The 16,248-nt window shown below is 58.5% G+C and overlaps 2 long non-coding RNA genes across 4 annotated transcripts; one reads left to right on the forward strand and one right to left on the reverse strand.

Annotated features, from left to right (window-relative positions):
* Nucleotides 1-275: 275 nt before the first annotated feature.
* On the forward strand, nt 276-9,353 carry LOC120886538 (uncharacterized). 3 transcript variants are annotated; one of them, XR_013439291.1, is made up of 4 exons: nt 3,902-4,038; nt 4,598-4,741; nt 5,281-5,464; nt 8,635-9,353. It is a non-coding gene; the product is annotated as an uncharacterized LOC120886538 (long non-coding RNA). The 3 variants fall into 3 exon arrangements; XR_013439292.1 differs by lacking the exons at nt 3,902-4,038; nt 4,598-4,741 and adding an exon at nt 276-476; XR_005729546.2 differs by lacking the exon at nt 4,598-4,741.
* Nucleotides 9,354-12,146: 2,793 nt separating this feature from the next.
* LOC144377577 (uncharacterized) lies at nt 12,147-13,870 on the reverse strand. The gene is made up of 3 exons (XR_013438568.1): nt 13,124-13,870; nt 12,701-12,772; nt 12,147-12,318 (listed from the first exon to the last, which is right to left on the reverse strand). It is a non-coding gene; the product is annotated as an uncharacterized LOC144377577 (long non-coding RNA).
* Nucleotides 13,871-16,248: the final 2,378 nt, after the last annotated feature.

The raw sequence follows: 16,248 nt of genomic DNA on the forward strand, positions 1-16,248 counted from the left end.
GGGGCCTCGCTCCCCACCTGCCGGGGCTGTGGTGGTCTGGCCTTCACATTTTCCCCTTTGGTTGGCAGGTCCTAGGTTGGAACCCAGGGCCAGGCAAGGGCTCCACCACTTGAACCCAGGTCTCTGGCTCCCATTCAGTGCTCTGCTGCTCTGAGATGCTGCCTCCTGAGCTGCAACCCAGCCCCTTTCATTTTATTTTGAGACTGGGTCTTGCTAAGTTGCCTGGAACTTGAGATCCTCCTGCCTCAGCCTCTGGAGTAGATGGGATTACAGGCGCGCACCACGGCTCCCAGCTGGCTTCAACTTGGATGCCCTCTGTCCCCGGGCTGCACCTGATGCTTATTGAACCCAAGAAATTCTTCAAGAGGTTGGGAACTGATCTCATCTGCCCTGCAGCGGGCAGGCCCGTAAGGACCCAGTGGGTCCTCTCAGCACCCACTTGGCCAGCATCTCCCAGTGTCCCCACTACTCCAAAGGTGAGTGTCAGGTTGCCTTATCCCTTCCCCGACCCTCCATCTGGCTCCTCCTTGTTTCTCCTCTTCCTCCCCAAGAGAGATCTGCTGGGGCAGTGGCTGGAGGGAAGGGTGGACCACTCCCCTTCTAGAGAGCAGCTCTAGATCTAAGGGGTGCAGGGTCCTCCTTTGTCCCTTGACTGGGGCAGGGAGAAGAAAGGCACCTGCTATTCCCCCTTTGGTACAGGTAGCCCAGAGGCCCTCAGCAGGCTGGGACGGGTAGGGGCGGGCACTGTTGCCTGTCAGGCAGCGCAGCCCTGTCCTCTCATGGTCCTGTGGAGCTTGTTCTGAGGGTCTTCTTTGGAAAGGGGACATTCAGGATGCTCTTCAACTTTGAGAATTGAAGTCTGATTCAGAGAGGACAGGAGAGTACTTCTCACTCTCTTCTTCCATCCTTAAACCTCAGTCCTTTGTGCCTTGGACAGTCTGGTAGATCCCGGATGCTAACCGGGATCATGAGAGTGCAGTGGTCACCGAATGGTCCTAAGGTTGAGTTAGCTGCTTCTAATTCCAGCCACCCTCTCACTAGCTGTGGGATCTTGAGCAAGTTGCTTAGGCTCTCTGTGTCCTGGTTTTCTCTCTGTTAAGTGGGATAATAACAGCATCTGCACAACCGGCTTACTTACTTAACATTATGTGTGTGGGTCACGTAGAACAGTGCCCAGCAGGTATCACAGAGCTCAGGGCTTGCCCTCGAGGGGAAATGAGGAGAGAAGCCAGCAGAGGAGGAGGAGCAGGGGCCCCGCCAGCCAGCGCATCCAGGTTGATCGTGGCCAAGGAGTAAGCTGGCACCCTGGAGGGGCAGGCAGGGCTGGGTGAGGAGGGCACTGGGGGGCCACGCCTGGGCCCCACACAGCCTGTGGGGTGGGCAGGAGATGGTGGGGCTTCCTATGGAAGGGGAAACTGAGGCCTGAAGGCCACCATGAGGACACCCTGCCCTGGAACTGGAACCCAGGTCTCTGGCTCCCATTCAGGGCTCTGCTGCTCTGGGATGCTGCCTCCTTGGGGCTCCGGCTGGGGGGTTTCTGGGTGCTCAAGGTAAGTTTCCCCGGGGAGCCACACCCCAGACCTGAGACCCTCACCTGGCCTCCCCCTTCCCTGGAGGGACTAGGGGGTGCCACAGGTTGAGTTCCTGAGGGTCATTTCATACTTGCAAGGTGGTGCTCTCACCCTGCTTTGAGCTGGAGGACCGGGACATGACGCTCAGAGAGGCAAAGTGACTTGTCCAAGGTGGCACAGTAAAGAGGCACCGGCACTGAGATTTGAATGGGCACCAGAGGAGAGCGCAGCCTGACACCTCTGTCCTGGTGGCCGCAACAGGTGCTCAGGGCATGGGTGGGAGACAGGAGGAGGGTGCCCTCCCTCCAGTTGCGTTTTGGGGGCTTCATGTGGGAGTCTGGGTGGGCTGCAGGGGCCCCCTTCCAAGGTGGGTGCGCTCTGGAGTGACATCTGCCACCCACCACTCATGCTCAGCAGGAGTCAAGGAGCCGGCCTCTGAGTCACCGGCGGGACCTGGAGTCCCTGCCGGGCGGGGGTCGGAAGCCCCGGTTAACGGGGAACTTGCTCCCAGGTCGAGGCGCGGGAGCCGCTCTGCCCCGCGGGGTTGAACTTTCCGCGGCTGCTTTTCAAGGTTCAAGAAGAAAAAAGGGGGGCAGAAAGGGAAGGCGCTGTTTTCATGCTTCTCGCTTCATTTGCATAAGGTGAAAAATGTTTCCATAGAAACAACCAGAGGCTGTAATTTTTGAATAACGATTTCTGCACAAAGCACAGCCTGTCTTTTTTCAGAGGGGAATTAAGAAATCCTCAGCGGCGCTGCCACCACCACAAAGGGCGGGGAGAGCGGCGCCGAGCGAGGCCAGGCGCTGCCCACCGGGCCTCAGTTTCCCCTCCTTCGAGGCGGAGACCTGTGGCTCCGCGCCACCGGTGCCGCCCCCGCGCGTCCGGGGCGGGCGGGGCTGAGCGGCGTCGCTGGGTCCCCAGCCCTGGTTCGGACGCAGGAGGCCGGGGCAGCGCTCCCACGTGCTTCCCAGAGGAGGCTGGGCACAGGGCTGGGCACCTGCGGACCGCCCCGGCTGCAGGGCACAGGCCCCCGCCCGCCCCCGCACGTCGCCCTCTGCGGACCGGGCGCCGCCCGTCCCGGCTCACTTGAGCGAGGGCGCCGGCCTCGCATGGGCGCCTCTGCCCCCTGGTGGCCCGAGGGCACCGCAGCAGCCACTCACCCGGGGCACTGCGGCGCGGGCCTCAGGCTCAGCCAGGTGCCGGCCTCCCGGGCCACCGCAGAGGGACGCCAGGATCACCCCGCACCAGGCCACAGAGCAGACGACCCTCGCAATGGTCTCTGGGAGGGCTCTCCACTCAGGGGTCAGGACGTGGACACTAAATACCCAGAGAACAGGAGACTGCCCGGTGCAATATGGAGGTCTCTTCTGTCCCCCCACATCACAGATGGGAACACTGGGGCCCAAGAGGGGGCTCCACTTTTGAAGGCTTCCCACCAAGGAGCCCCCCCCCCCCCGGACCCAGGTGCTGGGTGGTCCGGGTTTGTCCTGGATGTCCACAGTGGCGGTATTTATCCTCCTCATTGAACTGTGTTGAAGTATTGAGATGGGACTGGAGCTGAGCCGCAGGAACGCTCTGCGTGTGCCACTCATGGGGGAGGAGATGGGTGCCCTGAGCCACGGGCCTCTTTGACCTCCTCCCCTCTCTGACCTCCATCCTGTAGGCGATGCCTCTGTGACTGAAAACCAGCCACCTCCACCCCTAGGGTGACTTCCAGGGGCAGGACCTCAGCCCTACACTCTGGAGCCCTCTCTGGGACTTTCAGTGATCCTGCTGTCTCCTGGGCTCCAGGTTGGTGGGCGGGGGTCACAGAGCGGGGATTTCGGCTTTAGGAGATGGGGGCCAGCAGGTGGTGTTAGACAGGGTCCTCCACTGAAGAAAAGGTGGCAGGTTGGCTAGACCCTGTGCCCCAGGGCACAGCCGTTCCCTGGGTGGGGGCTGCAGTAGCCCTTGTCCCCTGGAGCAGAGTAGGGAAGAATCACGATGGTCCACTGCAGTCCCTTGTGTCCTGCAGGTATCACCAGGTGGTCCAGCAGCGTGGGGAGGCTGCGGGGCACACAGACAGGCTGGGCTGTGTCCTTGGGGAAGAGCTCCCGTAGGCAGGGGGGCCTGGAAAGCTGCTTCACCTCCTGAGCTTCCGCTTTCTTGTCTGTAAAGTGGGCTCTGGGGGGGCGGGGGCTGCGCTGAGGTCCAAAGCAGGAAGTTCTGTGAACGGCGGGCAGGGCGGAGGCCAGAGGCTTGTGAGAGGAGATGGAGGCTGTTTCCTTCCTGGGCGGGAGCTTGGAGGGGCCTCGGCCCAGCAGGATTGGAAATCTAGGGTCAAAGGCCACTTGGCAAGAGCAGGCAGCTGGTCATCCTTAGCCATGCTCCTGGTCAGCTGCACGCCGCCAAGGGACAGGCGCACCTGAGACTGGCTCAGTTCTGCTGCTGATGCCCTGCTGGTCCCTGGATGGAAACCTGGGAGTAGGTATGATGCTCCCCCAGAACCCCTGGATGCAGCTCACCCCCAGGCACTCCCAGGGGGGCCCAGGTGAAAACCCGAGGCCCAGGAAGGAGGTGGCCACACAGTGGGAGATGCTGCTCTGGGGAACGGCTGTGGGCTGGTGGTGTCTCAGCTAACACCACATGGGGTTCCTCTTGGAAAGAACACAGCGTCATGCCCAGGGCAAATATTCTGAAAGACAAGGGAAATCCCAAGTGGCCCATTTTAGGAGTCCGACAGAGATCACAGATGGCCACATGGCCAACAGATGTCAAAATCCCGAGGAATCCACATGTGGTGGGACTCGAACTCAGGTCTCGGACTCCTTCCCCAGCGCTCTTTCCACCAAAGCCACTTGCTCCAACACGCCTGTTTCTGGTGAATGCTTGTCGGCCCCTGGAATGAACAGAAGATGAGAATATGGATTCTGAGTGATTCTGCCCCCCTCCGCCTCAGAGCCCTTCCCAGAGCAGAGGGTGGGGTGCTCTTGCTTGGAGACGGGCAGGGAACTGAGGCTGGCTCCGAACTTGGTGCCCATTTACAGCTCCCTGCCCTTGCGTCAGGAAGACCCCCGGCCACCCCCAGTTCCTCAAGGTAACCCCCCCAAGCAGATAAAAGCTGAGTGGAGTTTTGCGACATGAAAGTCAGCCCAAGGGAACAGACTTCCACAGTTCTGCATGAAAGAGAGGTAAATGGTTCTCAGGGAAAATGAAAGCACCCTAGATTGTTTTATGACAAAGGCAGTGCCCAGTGCCACCAAGGCAGTGAGGACAAAGGACCCAGAGAAACAAGTAATGTTGTCACTGGAAAATGCAGTCCTCTGCAGCACCTGGGGGTCCGACCTGTGAAGCAGGGGCACAGGGGTGGGAACTCTGGGCTCCCTGCGGGGGGCAAGCAGCTCCACCTGAGGGTTACAGGAGGCTGGACCCCCACACCCTAGACCCCCTAAGTGAGTTGGAGCCAGTTCCTGGAAAGGCCAGCTCTCAGGAGCCGCTGTCCCTGTGCTGCAGAGAAGCTGCAGGGTGGCCAGGGGTCAGAAGGCAAGGAATCTGGTACCTCCCCTGTTGGCTTTGGAGGCTCCTTTAAGGTGGATGCTTGGAGGGGGCAGTGGGAGGGGCCAGAGGACAGCAATGGGGGCCTTTCAAAATGGCCCCCGAGGAGGACCCACACTTTGCCGGGGTGGGAAGAGGGAAGGCACCCACTCTCCGTCCGGTATTCATTCAACAGGCACATACTGAACAGGACGCCACTGGCTCCAGACAAGCTCAAGGAAATGAGTTGGCAGGACGGGCTTCCAGATGAGGAGAGGACTCAGCTGGGGCACAGGGAGAAGCCCCAGGGAGGCCGTGAGATCCGTCCTGGGGAATGGGCACCTCCCAGCAAGAAGACATGGCCACCAGGAGGCTTGCAGGTGGGTGGGAGCAAGAGGTCAGGGCGTGGCTGGAGCCAGGAAGGAGCTGGGGGACCAGAGTCCCATCCTGCTGGGCCCTGTCCTGGTGCCCAGGAGTTGGAACTGACCCTTCAGACCCTGACTCCTGAGGTGGGAGGCCTCGGGAGTGGGTGGTGAGGTGGGTGCGTGGCGTGACAGGTGGTGGAGGTGGGCCGGCTCAGGTACCGTGGGGAGGCAAAGGCTGTAGCTGGGGCCGTGGGGTACAGAAGATGGCTTGGAAAGTGGGGTGCGGGAGAACCGCGGGGCCTGGACAGCCTGCCGCCCTGCCTCTGGCCCTGCCTCTGGCCCTGCCCTGACACCACGGGCTCTGGAGGGTCACCCCCGCTTCATTCCCCTCCAGCCCCCTCCCCTTCCCCTCCTTGCCCCCGCCCCCTCGCCTTCCCTCCCAGGCACCATCCTGCCCTCCTCCTCCTCCTCCCTTCTCCCCTTGTCCTTGGCTACAGTGAAGATTCTTGTTTCTGGACACAGACAAGGACCTGGAGGGCTGCTCACCCTCCCCTCCCATCCCAGGTGAGCCTGGCCACAGAGTCCTCTGGAATGCCAGCACCCTGGCCAGCCTGCGCGTCCTTCACCCACGTGGGCAGGTGGCAGCTCTCTGCAGGGATGAGAGGACCTCAGGACCTCCGCCTGGGCCGGTCACTGTGACTCTCTGTTCTGCTCGGCTGCCCATGTAGCACAACTGGGGGTCATGCTGGCCAGGAGTGTGCAGAGCCCACCTGCCTCGGTGCAGGCTTAGAAGGTACAGGACAGGGCCAGAGGCCCCTCTGCTGGGTAGGCGCAGGCAGATCTGCCCTGACCACCACTGGGGCTACCTGTGCCCGCTGCAGGGGCATCCAGCTTGGCACAAACCCTTAACCTATGGAGTGAGGTTTCATGAGGATGGGAGTCCCTTGGCCAAATGGGACTGGTTTTTATGGGAATTCCCAAGTGGATTGGAAGTCCTTGCCACATGGTGGCCTCCGGAGGCCTGAGCCAAGCCCTTCGGGGCACTCCTCTATCCTGCACCCTGTATGACGGGCCAATGATCCCGTTCTACCCGCCACAGGGGCCTGTATGGAGGATAAAATAAGTAAAGAAGGGGAAGTCTTTTCTGGCCACCAGGGGTCTCTAGAAAGTTGAGTGTTGTCCCAGTTGGGAGGCACGGGGGCCGTGGGCCCCACCATCAGCCCGAGGCAAACAAGAGCAGCCAGGACTGTGCAGCTCTCCATCCTCTAGCAGGGGACCCTGGGCCCCACAGCCGGCAGTGCCGAGGCCGGAAGGGCTGACCTCCACCTTCGGAAGAGGACAGGGGCTCAGGCGGGGGTGGGAGAGGCAGGTGGCCAAGATAGGGATTCTGGGGCCTTTGGGCCCCAGGCCTGAGGCTCCATATAAGGAGACAAGCTCAGTCCTCGGTCCCCCTCCAAGAGGGGGAGGAAGTGAGCTCATCTCAGGGCTGTGGATTTGCTTAAGGCTCGGAAAATTGTTTCCAATCCCCTTCCCACGGGGCCTGAGCGGGGCCCTGCATCTACCTCCGGGAAGGCCTGGGGTGCAGCTGGGGGCAGCTGCCATGCTGGCCACTCCACTGCTGGCTCTGCCAAGCCTTGTCCCCACTGGGCCTCCCTGCACCCCGGCTCTGCTGTACTGGGAAGAAGGCTCCAGAGGCCAAGAGGCACCTGGTCAGCCCCCTCCAACCCTGGCCAAACAGCGGGTGGGTTTTCCATGTGCGAAGCCAAACCAAAGATCTGGGCTTCGTTTCCCTGCTCTCAAGTGAAACAGAAAACCTGGAATCCATCAACTGTCATTGGGGATGGAGAGGACAAGGCCGGCTCATGGAGGAGACGGAGAAGGTGGCGGAGGGGTGGGGCTGGAAACCTGAACTTGGTGAACTGGGGGGCTGGGGGCACCAGGGCCCCCAGAGAGATGGCCCCAGGAGCCCTTTGCCCAGGACCCAGTTTACCGACCCGGTCACACAAGGCAGGCCCCTAGCGGTGGTTTTCATGGCTCAGTTTGCCTGAGAGGGCTGCTCGAGGGGTTTCTGCCCACCCCCACCCACACTTTAACCAGGGCAATCTCCTGAAAATCCGTCCTACATTTAGACTTCTGAATAAGAATTTGCTAGAATAAACTATCTCACAACTTTAAAAAGAAGAAAAGTAGAGCTAATTTGGAGAAGCCGGTGCCAGAAGCCCATAAATGGGGCACGTGGCATGAGCCCAGGTGGCCTGCACAGGAGGGATGGGCTGGCCTGGTAGAAAGGGCTGGATTCAAGATGACCTTGGACCTTCTGTCACTGAGCTCGGTCACCCCTTGAGGACCAGTTCAGGAGCTGCCAGTTCCACACTCGGTCCTCAGTCCTGAGATTAAGGAGACCAACAGAGTTGGAGTGGAGTGGCTCTCCCCGTGACCGGTTCTCTGGAGGGACGGAGGACAGGACAGGAGACAGTGCTCACGCTTCCTGCTGCACCTTGGTGTGTGCAACCGCAAACTGGGTACAGAGAGAACCTCTGCCCAGAGCTGCAGGGAGAGACACTGCTCCCGCAGCTCCATGTGGGCGGCCTGGCTTCTAGAAAGTGCTTGGTTAAAGTGGAGGTGGCCGCTGTGATCCTGTCCTTATGGAGACTCCCAGCCTTTCTCTGGCTTCCCCAGAACACAGCAAGTCGGCCTTGCCCCACAGTTACTTCCTCCTGCTGGTCCTTGGGAGAGGCCCCAGGGAGAGAGCCGATGGTAGGGGTGGGGCCCTTCTCCTCCGTTACCATCTCCAGGTTGTGGCAGTTTCCATCTCCAGGGCCACTCTGCAAACTCTTCAAAAGGAACCAGGTCGTGCCCCCCGCAGTTGATGCCTTGGAGAAAACCAAAGGCAGCTTTGATATGTCAACTCGGGAACAAGTGGATGGCACGGATCATGGGTGCTGCTTCCCGAGCTAGCGAATGACTGTGAATGACGCTCTCAGACGCCCCTCCTAATGTGCTGGGTGTTTATGATTTTTTTTTTAAGGGCTTCATCAAAGAAAATGCCGTAATGATGCTCCTAAGTTAACAGCAGTAGTTTAGAAGGGATGAATTATTCACATTGGAGATGAAACAGGGTCTCTGCAAACTGGGCCAGCTGAAGCAGTCCCTTTCCTTGGGACTATTTTTATCTTCTTTTACAGTCTTTCATCTTGGGAGACACACGGTTCGGGAAGTACAAGGAGCCCACTGCGCAGAACCCGAGTTGGCAGGATGTCAAGCCTGAAGTACTAGGCGTCTGGGAGCTTCTGCAGAGTCCCAAACCCAGGAATGTGGGGAAGTCTGGGAAAGTGGCATAGCCGTTCCAGTGGGGACGACGGGGGTTCCAGGGTCCCCCATTTCTTATTCTTGCGGAGTGGTGGAGGCCCAGTCCTCCCTTGGGGGTCACGGAGCACTGTGGACCTATTCTCCTCCTCTCCCTTTTCTGGAATTCAGTTACTCTTCAAGGGACAATGCCTAGAGCTCTTGGGGAAGAGCGTGTGGATCCCACAAAGGGCGCTCAGAGGGGCCTGCCCAGAAGGAGAGGAATTTGCGATTGCAAAGCCCAGGGTCAGACGTGGACCAGCAGGGTCCCAGGGTTCTCAGGCAATGCCAGTCCCATGTCGTCGTCAGACTCAGGCACAGACCACTTGCTTAAGAAAAATAAATAAATAAAATAAAAGATACATGCTGTTCTATATGGTGGCCACTTGGAATGTGGTTGGTTCCAACTGGGATGGGCTGTGAATGTAAGCAACATTCCAAAGGCTCAGTGTGAGAGAAGAATGCAGACTGTCTTATCAACATGTTTACATTGATTACACATCAAGACGGTGGTATTTGGGATGCAAGGAGATTAAATAAAATACAGTGTTGAAATTAATTCACCGTTTGTCTTACTTTTTTAAAAAAAATAGCTCCTAATTTTTTTTTTAATTTAAAAATAAAAAAAAAAATAAAAAAAAAAAACAGGACCCAGCTCCACGGCCTGGTTTTATGTTCCTGTCTGATAACACCGCTCCAGAAGGAGCCTGGGAAGCCAACCATCCAGTGCCCAATCTTAATGGCGACATGAACAAAGAACCCCCCCCCTTTTATCATTGCTCTGTATTTTCTAAGTTTTGCAGCAACTTCAGAATGAGCCTCAGTTGCTTTGTATCAGAAAGGACACGGCTATCACTATTTTTAACGAGCCTCAGAGCTCCCTGGGAAGTGGGACCTGGCTTAGCAGCTGCCCTGGAAACGCCAGGGTCAGCAAACATGCTGTGGGAACAGACTCAGGAAACAGGCAGAGAGCAGGGGGCCCCTGAGGATGCCAGAGATTAGGGCTGGGGCTCAGGGTTCAAGAGCTCAGGGGCTTGTCAGGCAGGAACCCACAGGAGGGGTCATGGGGAAGTTCCTCAACGAGACACAGGAAGTGGCTTCCGAGATGGCTTTGGCCAAGTGGAAGAGTGGTTTCAGGAGTGCGCGACAGGAAGCTGTTCCCTTCTTGCTGGGGGAGAGGGGGCTGGTCCATTTATCCATTGTCCCTCTGAGGAGTGGAGGCTGCACTGGAGTGGGACCCCGAGGTCGGGAGGCCCAGGGGAGAAAGGGACAGGGCTCTGCCTCCCAGGCAACAAGATATTCATAAAGCTGAGCTTGCTCAGCATCGTCTACAAGGCTGGGCCCTGCTTCCCACGCTTAACACGTGCTAATCAATCCATTTCAACCTCCATTTCCACCCTGCAGGATAGGGTCGGTGAGTGCCTGCATTTCACAGATGAGGAAACTGCAGTGTGGGGTGGGGGCAACCTGCTGTGGGTTAGAGCTGGTCTCCCAGCCCAGGGGCGAACTGACCCGTCCCAGCCACCAGGGGCACTGTTCACAGCAACCTCAGCCCTAGGCCCGCGGGGTCCAAAGAAGCACAGGCAGCCACGTTTCAACAGTTCAAAAAAAAAAAAAAAAAAAAGGGAGATTCATTTTATGTTTTACTGGATTTGTGCAAAATATCATCACATTCTGACACGGAATCAACATGAAATTATAAAATTTGTTGATGATAATTTACATTTTTTTTATTCTGCTGATCTTTTGAAATCTAGAATGATTGTGAATACGGAAGTAAGTACCGTTACGTATCAGGTACACCCTAGGCACTCAACAGCCACGTGTGGCTTGTGGACACAGCACTGGACAGTGCAGCCCGAGAATCTGGAGACTTAAACTGCAAGGACCAGCTTGGGGCAGCACGTCCGTCAAACCTAGTCGTCGGTGTAGCTGCTTGAGACCTGGGTGGAGGAGGCTCAGAGGCAGCCTCTGGGTTCCGTGTGCACGAAGCTGGGATCCATGGGCGGCGTTTGCCTTGAACTCCGAGGGGACACCCTGGCAGGGTCGCGCCCGGCACGTTCTGACTGACAGGGAGCCGGGCCTGGGCGGTTCACCTTCAAGCCTCAGTTTCCAAAACTGGAAATGGTGCTCAAGAACTCCTTCTCAGTAGGACATCTGGGGATGCAGGGTGGACGTGCGCTCGGCGAGGAGAAAGCGTCCCTCTTCCCTCTCGCAGCTGGGGGGCCCTCCTGCACCCCGCTCAGAGCTCGGCAACATCTGGCTGGCCCCGCGCCCTCCCCAGGGGCCGGCAGCTCGGGACTGCGCAGGCGCGGAGGTTTCTCTGCCCGGTCAAGGCCAAGGAGGCCTCGGCTTGCTCTGCTCGCTCCCCACAGGGCCCCTCGGCTGGCCCCTTCTCTCAAGGCCAACGATGGCCTCAGCCGTCCCAGCCCAGCACCACCACCCCAGCGTGTCAGCTGGCCGCGGGCTCCCCCAGGGCCTCCACACCTATCACATGGCTGAGGGCCCAGAGGGTCCTGGGTTTTCAGGACTCCCACCGGCCACCTCCGGCAGCACGTCCTCCTCCCCCGGCCTCCCTCCTGGACGCTGGCTGTCCTCCAGCTGCATGCACAGCGGCCTCCCGGGCCCGCGCGAGTTAACACCTCTCCCCAGACACCTGGGGCTTCTTCTGGGGAGGAATTCGCTTCCAGAAACATCTGGCAGGGACGTAGGCGAGCCGAGCGAGCGGGATGGCGCGGGCCAGGCCGCAGCTCCAATTAGGAGACAGCTAGATCTCCCGAGTACGACGGAAAGGGATTCTCTGGCCAACAGAGTTTAATCAAAATGTTTTATGCAAGACGTATCCCTGACCCTGACAAATCTTCCCCCTCTCGCTGGAAATTAAACAAATACATTGTCAGCGCGGATTCCCACGAGCGCACCAACAGATGCGGCCACGCAGTCACGAGGTGGGGGTCGCCGCGCCCAGAGGAGAGGGAAGGTGCGGGAAGCCCTGCGTCCTGTCTTTGGGGGCTTTCGGCCTCGGGGAAACAAAGGCTTGCTGCCTTCTCTGGGACATTTCTCTGTCCCCAGCAACGCCCCCTCCTGCCTAGTGGCCCTGCGTCCTGCGCTGTTCCAGCCCTTCCTCCCGCAGCATGTGCTGGGGCATCTGTCTCTCCTGGCAGGCTGCGCCCCATTTGTCTTCACACCCTGGCAAGGGGGACAATGCCTGGCACCCAGCAGGCCTCCAGCAACTGTGTGGGGGCACGCAGGGGGGGCAGCCACGGGGGGGGGGGGGAGTCCAGGGACCTTCCCTGAAAGGAAGGAGGGCGGAATCCCGACCCCGCCACGCTTCCATCCCCTAAGTCTCAGTTTACTGACCAAGAAAATGAGCACAGAGACAGATGGCGTCTGGCTCGGGTTGCCGCGGGAGCTGACAAGTCACAGACACATCTGGGCAGGTGTGTCACAAGCCAGTGGGACGGCAGCTGGTGGCTCAAGTTCCCTGGGAAGCGGCCCTCAGAGTGCTGGGCGCCTCGATGGCACTGTGGAGACAAAGAAAGATGACGGCAGAGCTGGGGGGTGGGGGGGATCGGAAGTCCCCGTCCCCCGAAGCTGCCTCTGGGCAGGCTCTTGTTCTCTTTTTTTCTTCTTCTTTAATTTGTTCTAATTAGTCATACACGACAGTAGAATGCAATTTGACACATGGTACACAAACGGAGCACAACTTCTCCTGCTGCAGGCTGAACATGGGCGAGTCCCTCCAGTAGTGTCGTCACACATGCATAGAGGGCGATCATGTCTGTCTCTTCCTACCGTCCTCCCCATCCCCACAGCCCCAACCCTCCCCCCACTCCTCTCTGCACCATCCAAAGTTCCTTTGTTCTTCCCAAGACCCCCTCCCATTAGGGATCCTCATCCACTTACCAGAGAAAACATTCAGCCTTTGGTTTTGGGGGGTTTGGCTTAGCATGATGTTCTCCAGCTCCATCCATTTACCTATAAATGTTATAAAGTCATTCTTCTTTAAGGCTGAATAATATTCCATTGTGTATAGGTACCATATTTTTCTTTATCCATTCATCTGTGGAAGGGTGGGCTGGCGCTTTATTTTTTATTTATTATTTTTTATTTTTATTTTTTGGTACTGGGGAGGGAAACCAAGGGTGCTTAACCACTGACCTATATGCCCAGCCCTTTCTCTCTCTCTCTCTCTCTCTCTCTCTCTCTCTCTCTCTCTCTCTGTATATATATTTTTTTCTTTTTTTTAACTTAGAGTCAATGTCTCACTAAGTCACTTAGGGCCTCGCTAAGTTGCTGAGGCTGTCTTTGAACTCTCAATCCTCCTACCTCAGCCTCCCTAGTCACTGGGATCAGAAGCGTGTGCCACTGTGCCCAGCTTGAGCTGGCTCTTGAAGGCAGAGGGACTAGGCCCAGAAAGGTGACTTCACTAAAAAAAATCACTGAGCAGGAAAGTTCTTGGGGCAGCAGGGTTGGCCTGGGCCCTGAGTCTGCTTCTGTGTTCCCACTGGGTGTTTCCGGAGCTGTGCAGACTCATGGATCCTAGTGCAGGTCTTCCTGCTTGCGTTACTGATGAAGGAGAAAAAAGAGCATGAGGTCAGAGTGAATCCCATCATCATTCTAGCCTTGAGAACATGAATCTGAGTCCCTCCTTGGGCTGAACTCCTCCTCCTGGGACACGGGGAAGAACTGGGGGTAGTGAGTAGAGAGCATGGCAGTGGATAACAGGCCCTCTTGGCCTGCATCTTAATGGTCGGGAAGGTGGTAGTCCACCTCACACATTTTGGAGCAGGCCAGCCGAAGGTGGACCATAGGGGAGCGCGCTTGATGGTAGCACAACCTCTCTGTCCAGCTTGGGGCCTGCATGGACCCCAGTTGCCCCCGCAGGTCTGAACAGTGCATCCTCATCCAGGAGAGGGCTCACATCTCCCCGTTTTTGAGTGAATGTCTTTGAAGAGTTGTGCTTGAAGGCCAAAGGTTGGAGGTGACAGGACAGCCTAGGGTGGGCAGGAGGCAGGCTGGGGACGGGAAGGCCAGCCATGAGCCTGGTCCACCTGGAGCAGGGCGCCTCCTGGGCAGCCGTGGTCCACAGGCTTCCCAGGAGGGTTGGCCAGGCCACCTGCCCAGTGGTCCCCGCCACCCACGCACGTTCCAGGAGGCGGCAGGCCCTGGGGCCCGGATTCCCCGAGCCTCCGACACGCATCCATTAGCTCCGCACAGATGGCGACTGCATTCCGCCGGGAGCAGGAAGTGTCTCGCGTTCCTCGCCACAGATCAAGTGTCCCCGGGCTGGGTGGACACGGGGATTAGTCCTCTCTTGTCCCCTGAGCCCCAGGGCCAGCTCTCCTCTTCCACACTCTCCCTCTGCTGTGCCCAACAGCTGGCTCTCAAGGAGGGGCCCTGGGCCTGCGGGGCCCTGTGCGCCTGGGGCTGGGTCTTCCCAGGGCCGCTCTGGTCTGTCCTGACCACCCGAGAGGTTGGGTCCCCTCCTGGGATGCCCTGCCCCCTCAGACAGCTGTGGCCAGGGGGCTCTGCAGCTGCCCGGGTTGGGGACATGGGACAGGGAGCCATCTGTCCTTCCTGATGGGGCTCCAAGATGGAGGGGTCGAGAGCCCTGCTCAGCACAGGGCAGATCCAGGGTGGGAGGGAGGGGAGACACTCAGAGGGACCGGAAGCCGGGGCAGGGGTCGCAGGAGAAGTGCAGAACAGAGTCTGGGGCCACGGGCACCCACTCCCGCAGACACCTGGGGCCCAACCCTGTGTCCAGAGCCAGCCGCCACGTGCAGGGGAGGGGAGGCCCCGTCGCCAGGCCACTCACCTGCATCCCAGCGAGGACCCCTGGCTGCCCAGGCAGGGGCCGGGTCTTGTGTGAAAGCTGTGGAGGCAGAAGGTCTTCAAGGCCGAGTGAGAGGCTTGGGGGACCTGTCCTACGTCCCCATGTTCCTTGTAAGAACAGAATGTGGCTGGCTGGCTGGCACAGTGAGGAAAGAACAACGGTCGGAAGTACCCCTTCCAGCCTCAGGACCTTGGCACATGCTGTTCCCTCTGCCGGTGACACTGTTCCATCCCCCACCCATGACATCTTTCACAGGGTGCTGCGTCCACCTTTGTGAAATTTGGTTTTAACTGATACTGAAAGTTTGAAAGTCGTCCCTATTAACGAGGTGTCATGTAATGTCTTGATACGTGAATACATGGTCACATTTAAATCAGGGTGACCTCGGGCTCCTCAAACACTGACCGACTGCTCTGCGGTTCTCGCTCCTGCTGTGACCCCTTACCAGGCGTAGGACTGTCAGTAAATGTCCCTTGTCCCCAAATTAGAAAGAGCCGCCCCGCACCCCTACTGAGTGAAGTATTTGAACATGAACGCCCACCTGGGGTTTCTGGCTCCTGTCGCAGGACTGACCCGTGTCTGGGCCAGGTCAGGGCGCAGGTGGGCAGCGGAGGCCCTGTGCTGCGGTTGGCTGACCCCGGCCAGCTGACCAAGGGCCTCGCCACCTCTGCGCGGAGCCTGGGGCGCCCACTGGGACCCCACCAGTGGGAGGGGAGACCCCAGAGGGAGAGCAGCCTGGCTTCCTGTCCCCGCAGCCCAGCCTCCAGCCCGTGAGTCCAGCCTCCACTGAGGGCCTCGCTCGTTGTCTGCAGAAGGGCCTGGGCTTCCCGGCTGCCTGGGCTGCGGGGAAAATTTTCCTTAATTATTTTTTTATAGCCTAACTTTTGTGTGAGAGGGTTTGTTATTATCCCTGCCTCGCTTGAGAGTCGTAAGCCTGCAAGAAGAGCCATAAATAAAACTTTACTTAATATTCACAGCCCGCGGTGGGTGATGGATGGGGTGGGAGCCCCTCGCTGCCCGGCGCGTTTCCTGGGAAGGCAATTACTTTTAGCTGCTTGTAATCAGAACCGCTTCCTACCTGGACCTTTGTTTTCCTAACTTCCCCATTTAGAACCGGGATGGGCGACATCGTGTCCCATCTGTGCCGCGTCGAGGGAGATTACTTGGGGTGCCGCTGTGCGCAGGGCCGCGGGGGCCGCGATATTTTACCTGGGAATCCGGCTTTGGAAGATTGAAGTGCGACAACAGCCAAGACAGGGCCATGTTCTGATCCCCAGATCCCGAGGCTCTGGGGACCGACGCCTGGCAGTGGAATCCATTTTTCCTGAGGAGTAACAGAGCCATAACTTTTACCACTATTATTTCAAAACCTCAGGGCTGACTCTCCCCGGCCCCGAACCACTACGGCTGCCAAAACAGAAACGGAGGGGGTTGCGGTGGAACACGCGTGGGCTCTTGGACCCTCCTAGCCCAGGGTGGGCTAGGTGACCCTCCACAAGCTCCTGACCCTTTCTGGGCTGCAGCCAGCTTATCCAGAAAATGGCCAGTCAAGAAAATGACACTCATGTCACTGTTTCCTGAGCTGACATTTTGTTGAGCACCTACTACATGCCAGGTG

The sequence above is a fragment of the Ictidomys tridecemlineatus genome, chromosome 5 (assembly GCF_052094955.1).
Source record: "Ictidomys tridecemlineatus isolate mIctTri1 chromosome 5, mIctTri1.hap1, whole genome shotgun sequence".
NCBI classification, from domain to species: Eukaryota; Metazoa; Chordata; class Mammalia; order Rodentia; family Sciuridae; genus Ictidomys; species Ictidomys tridecemlineatus.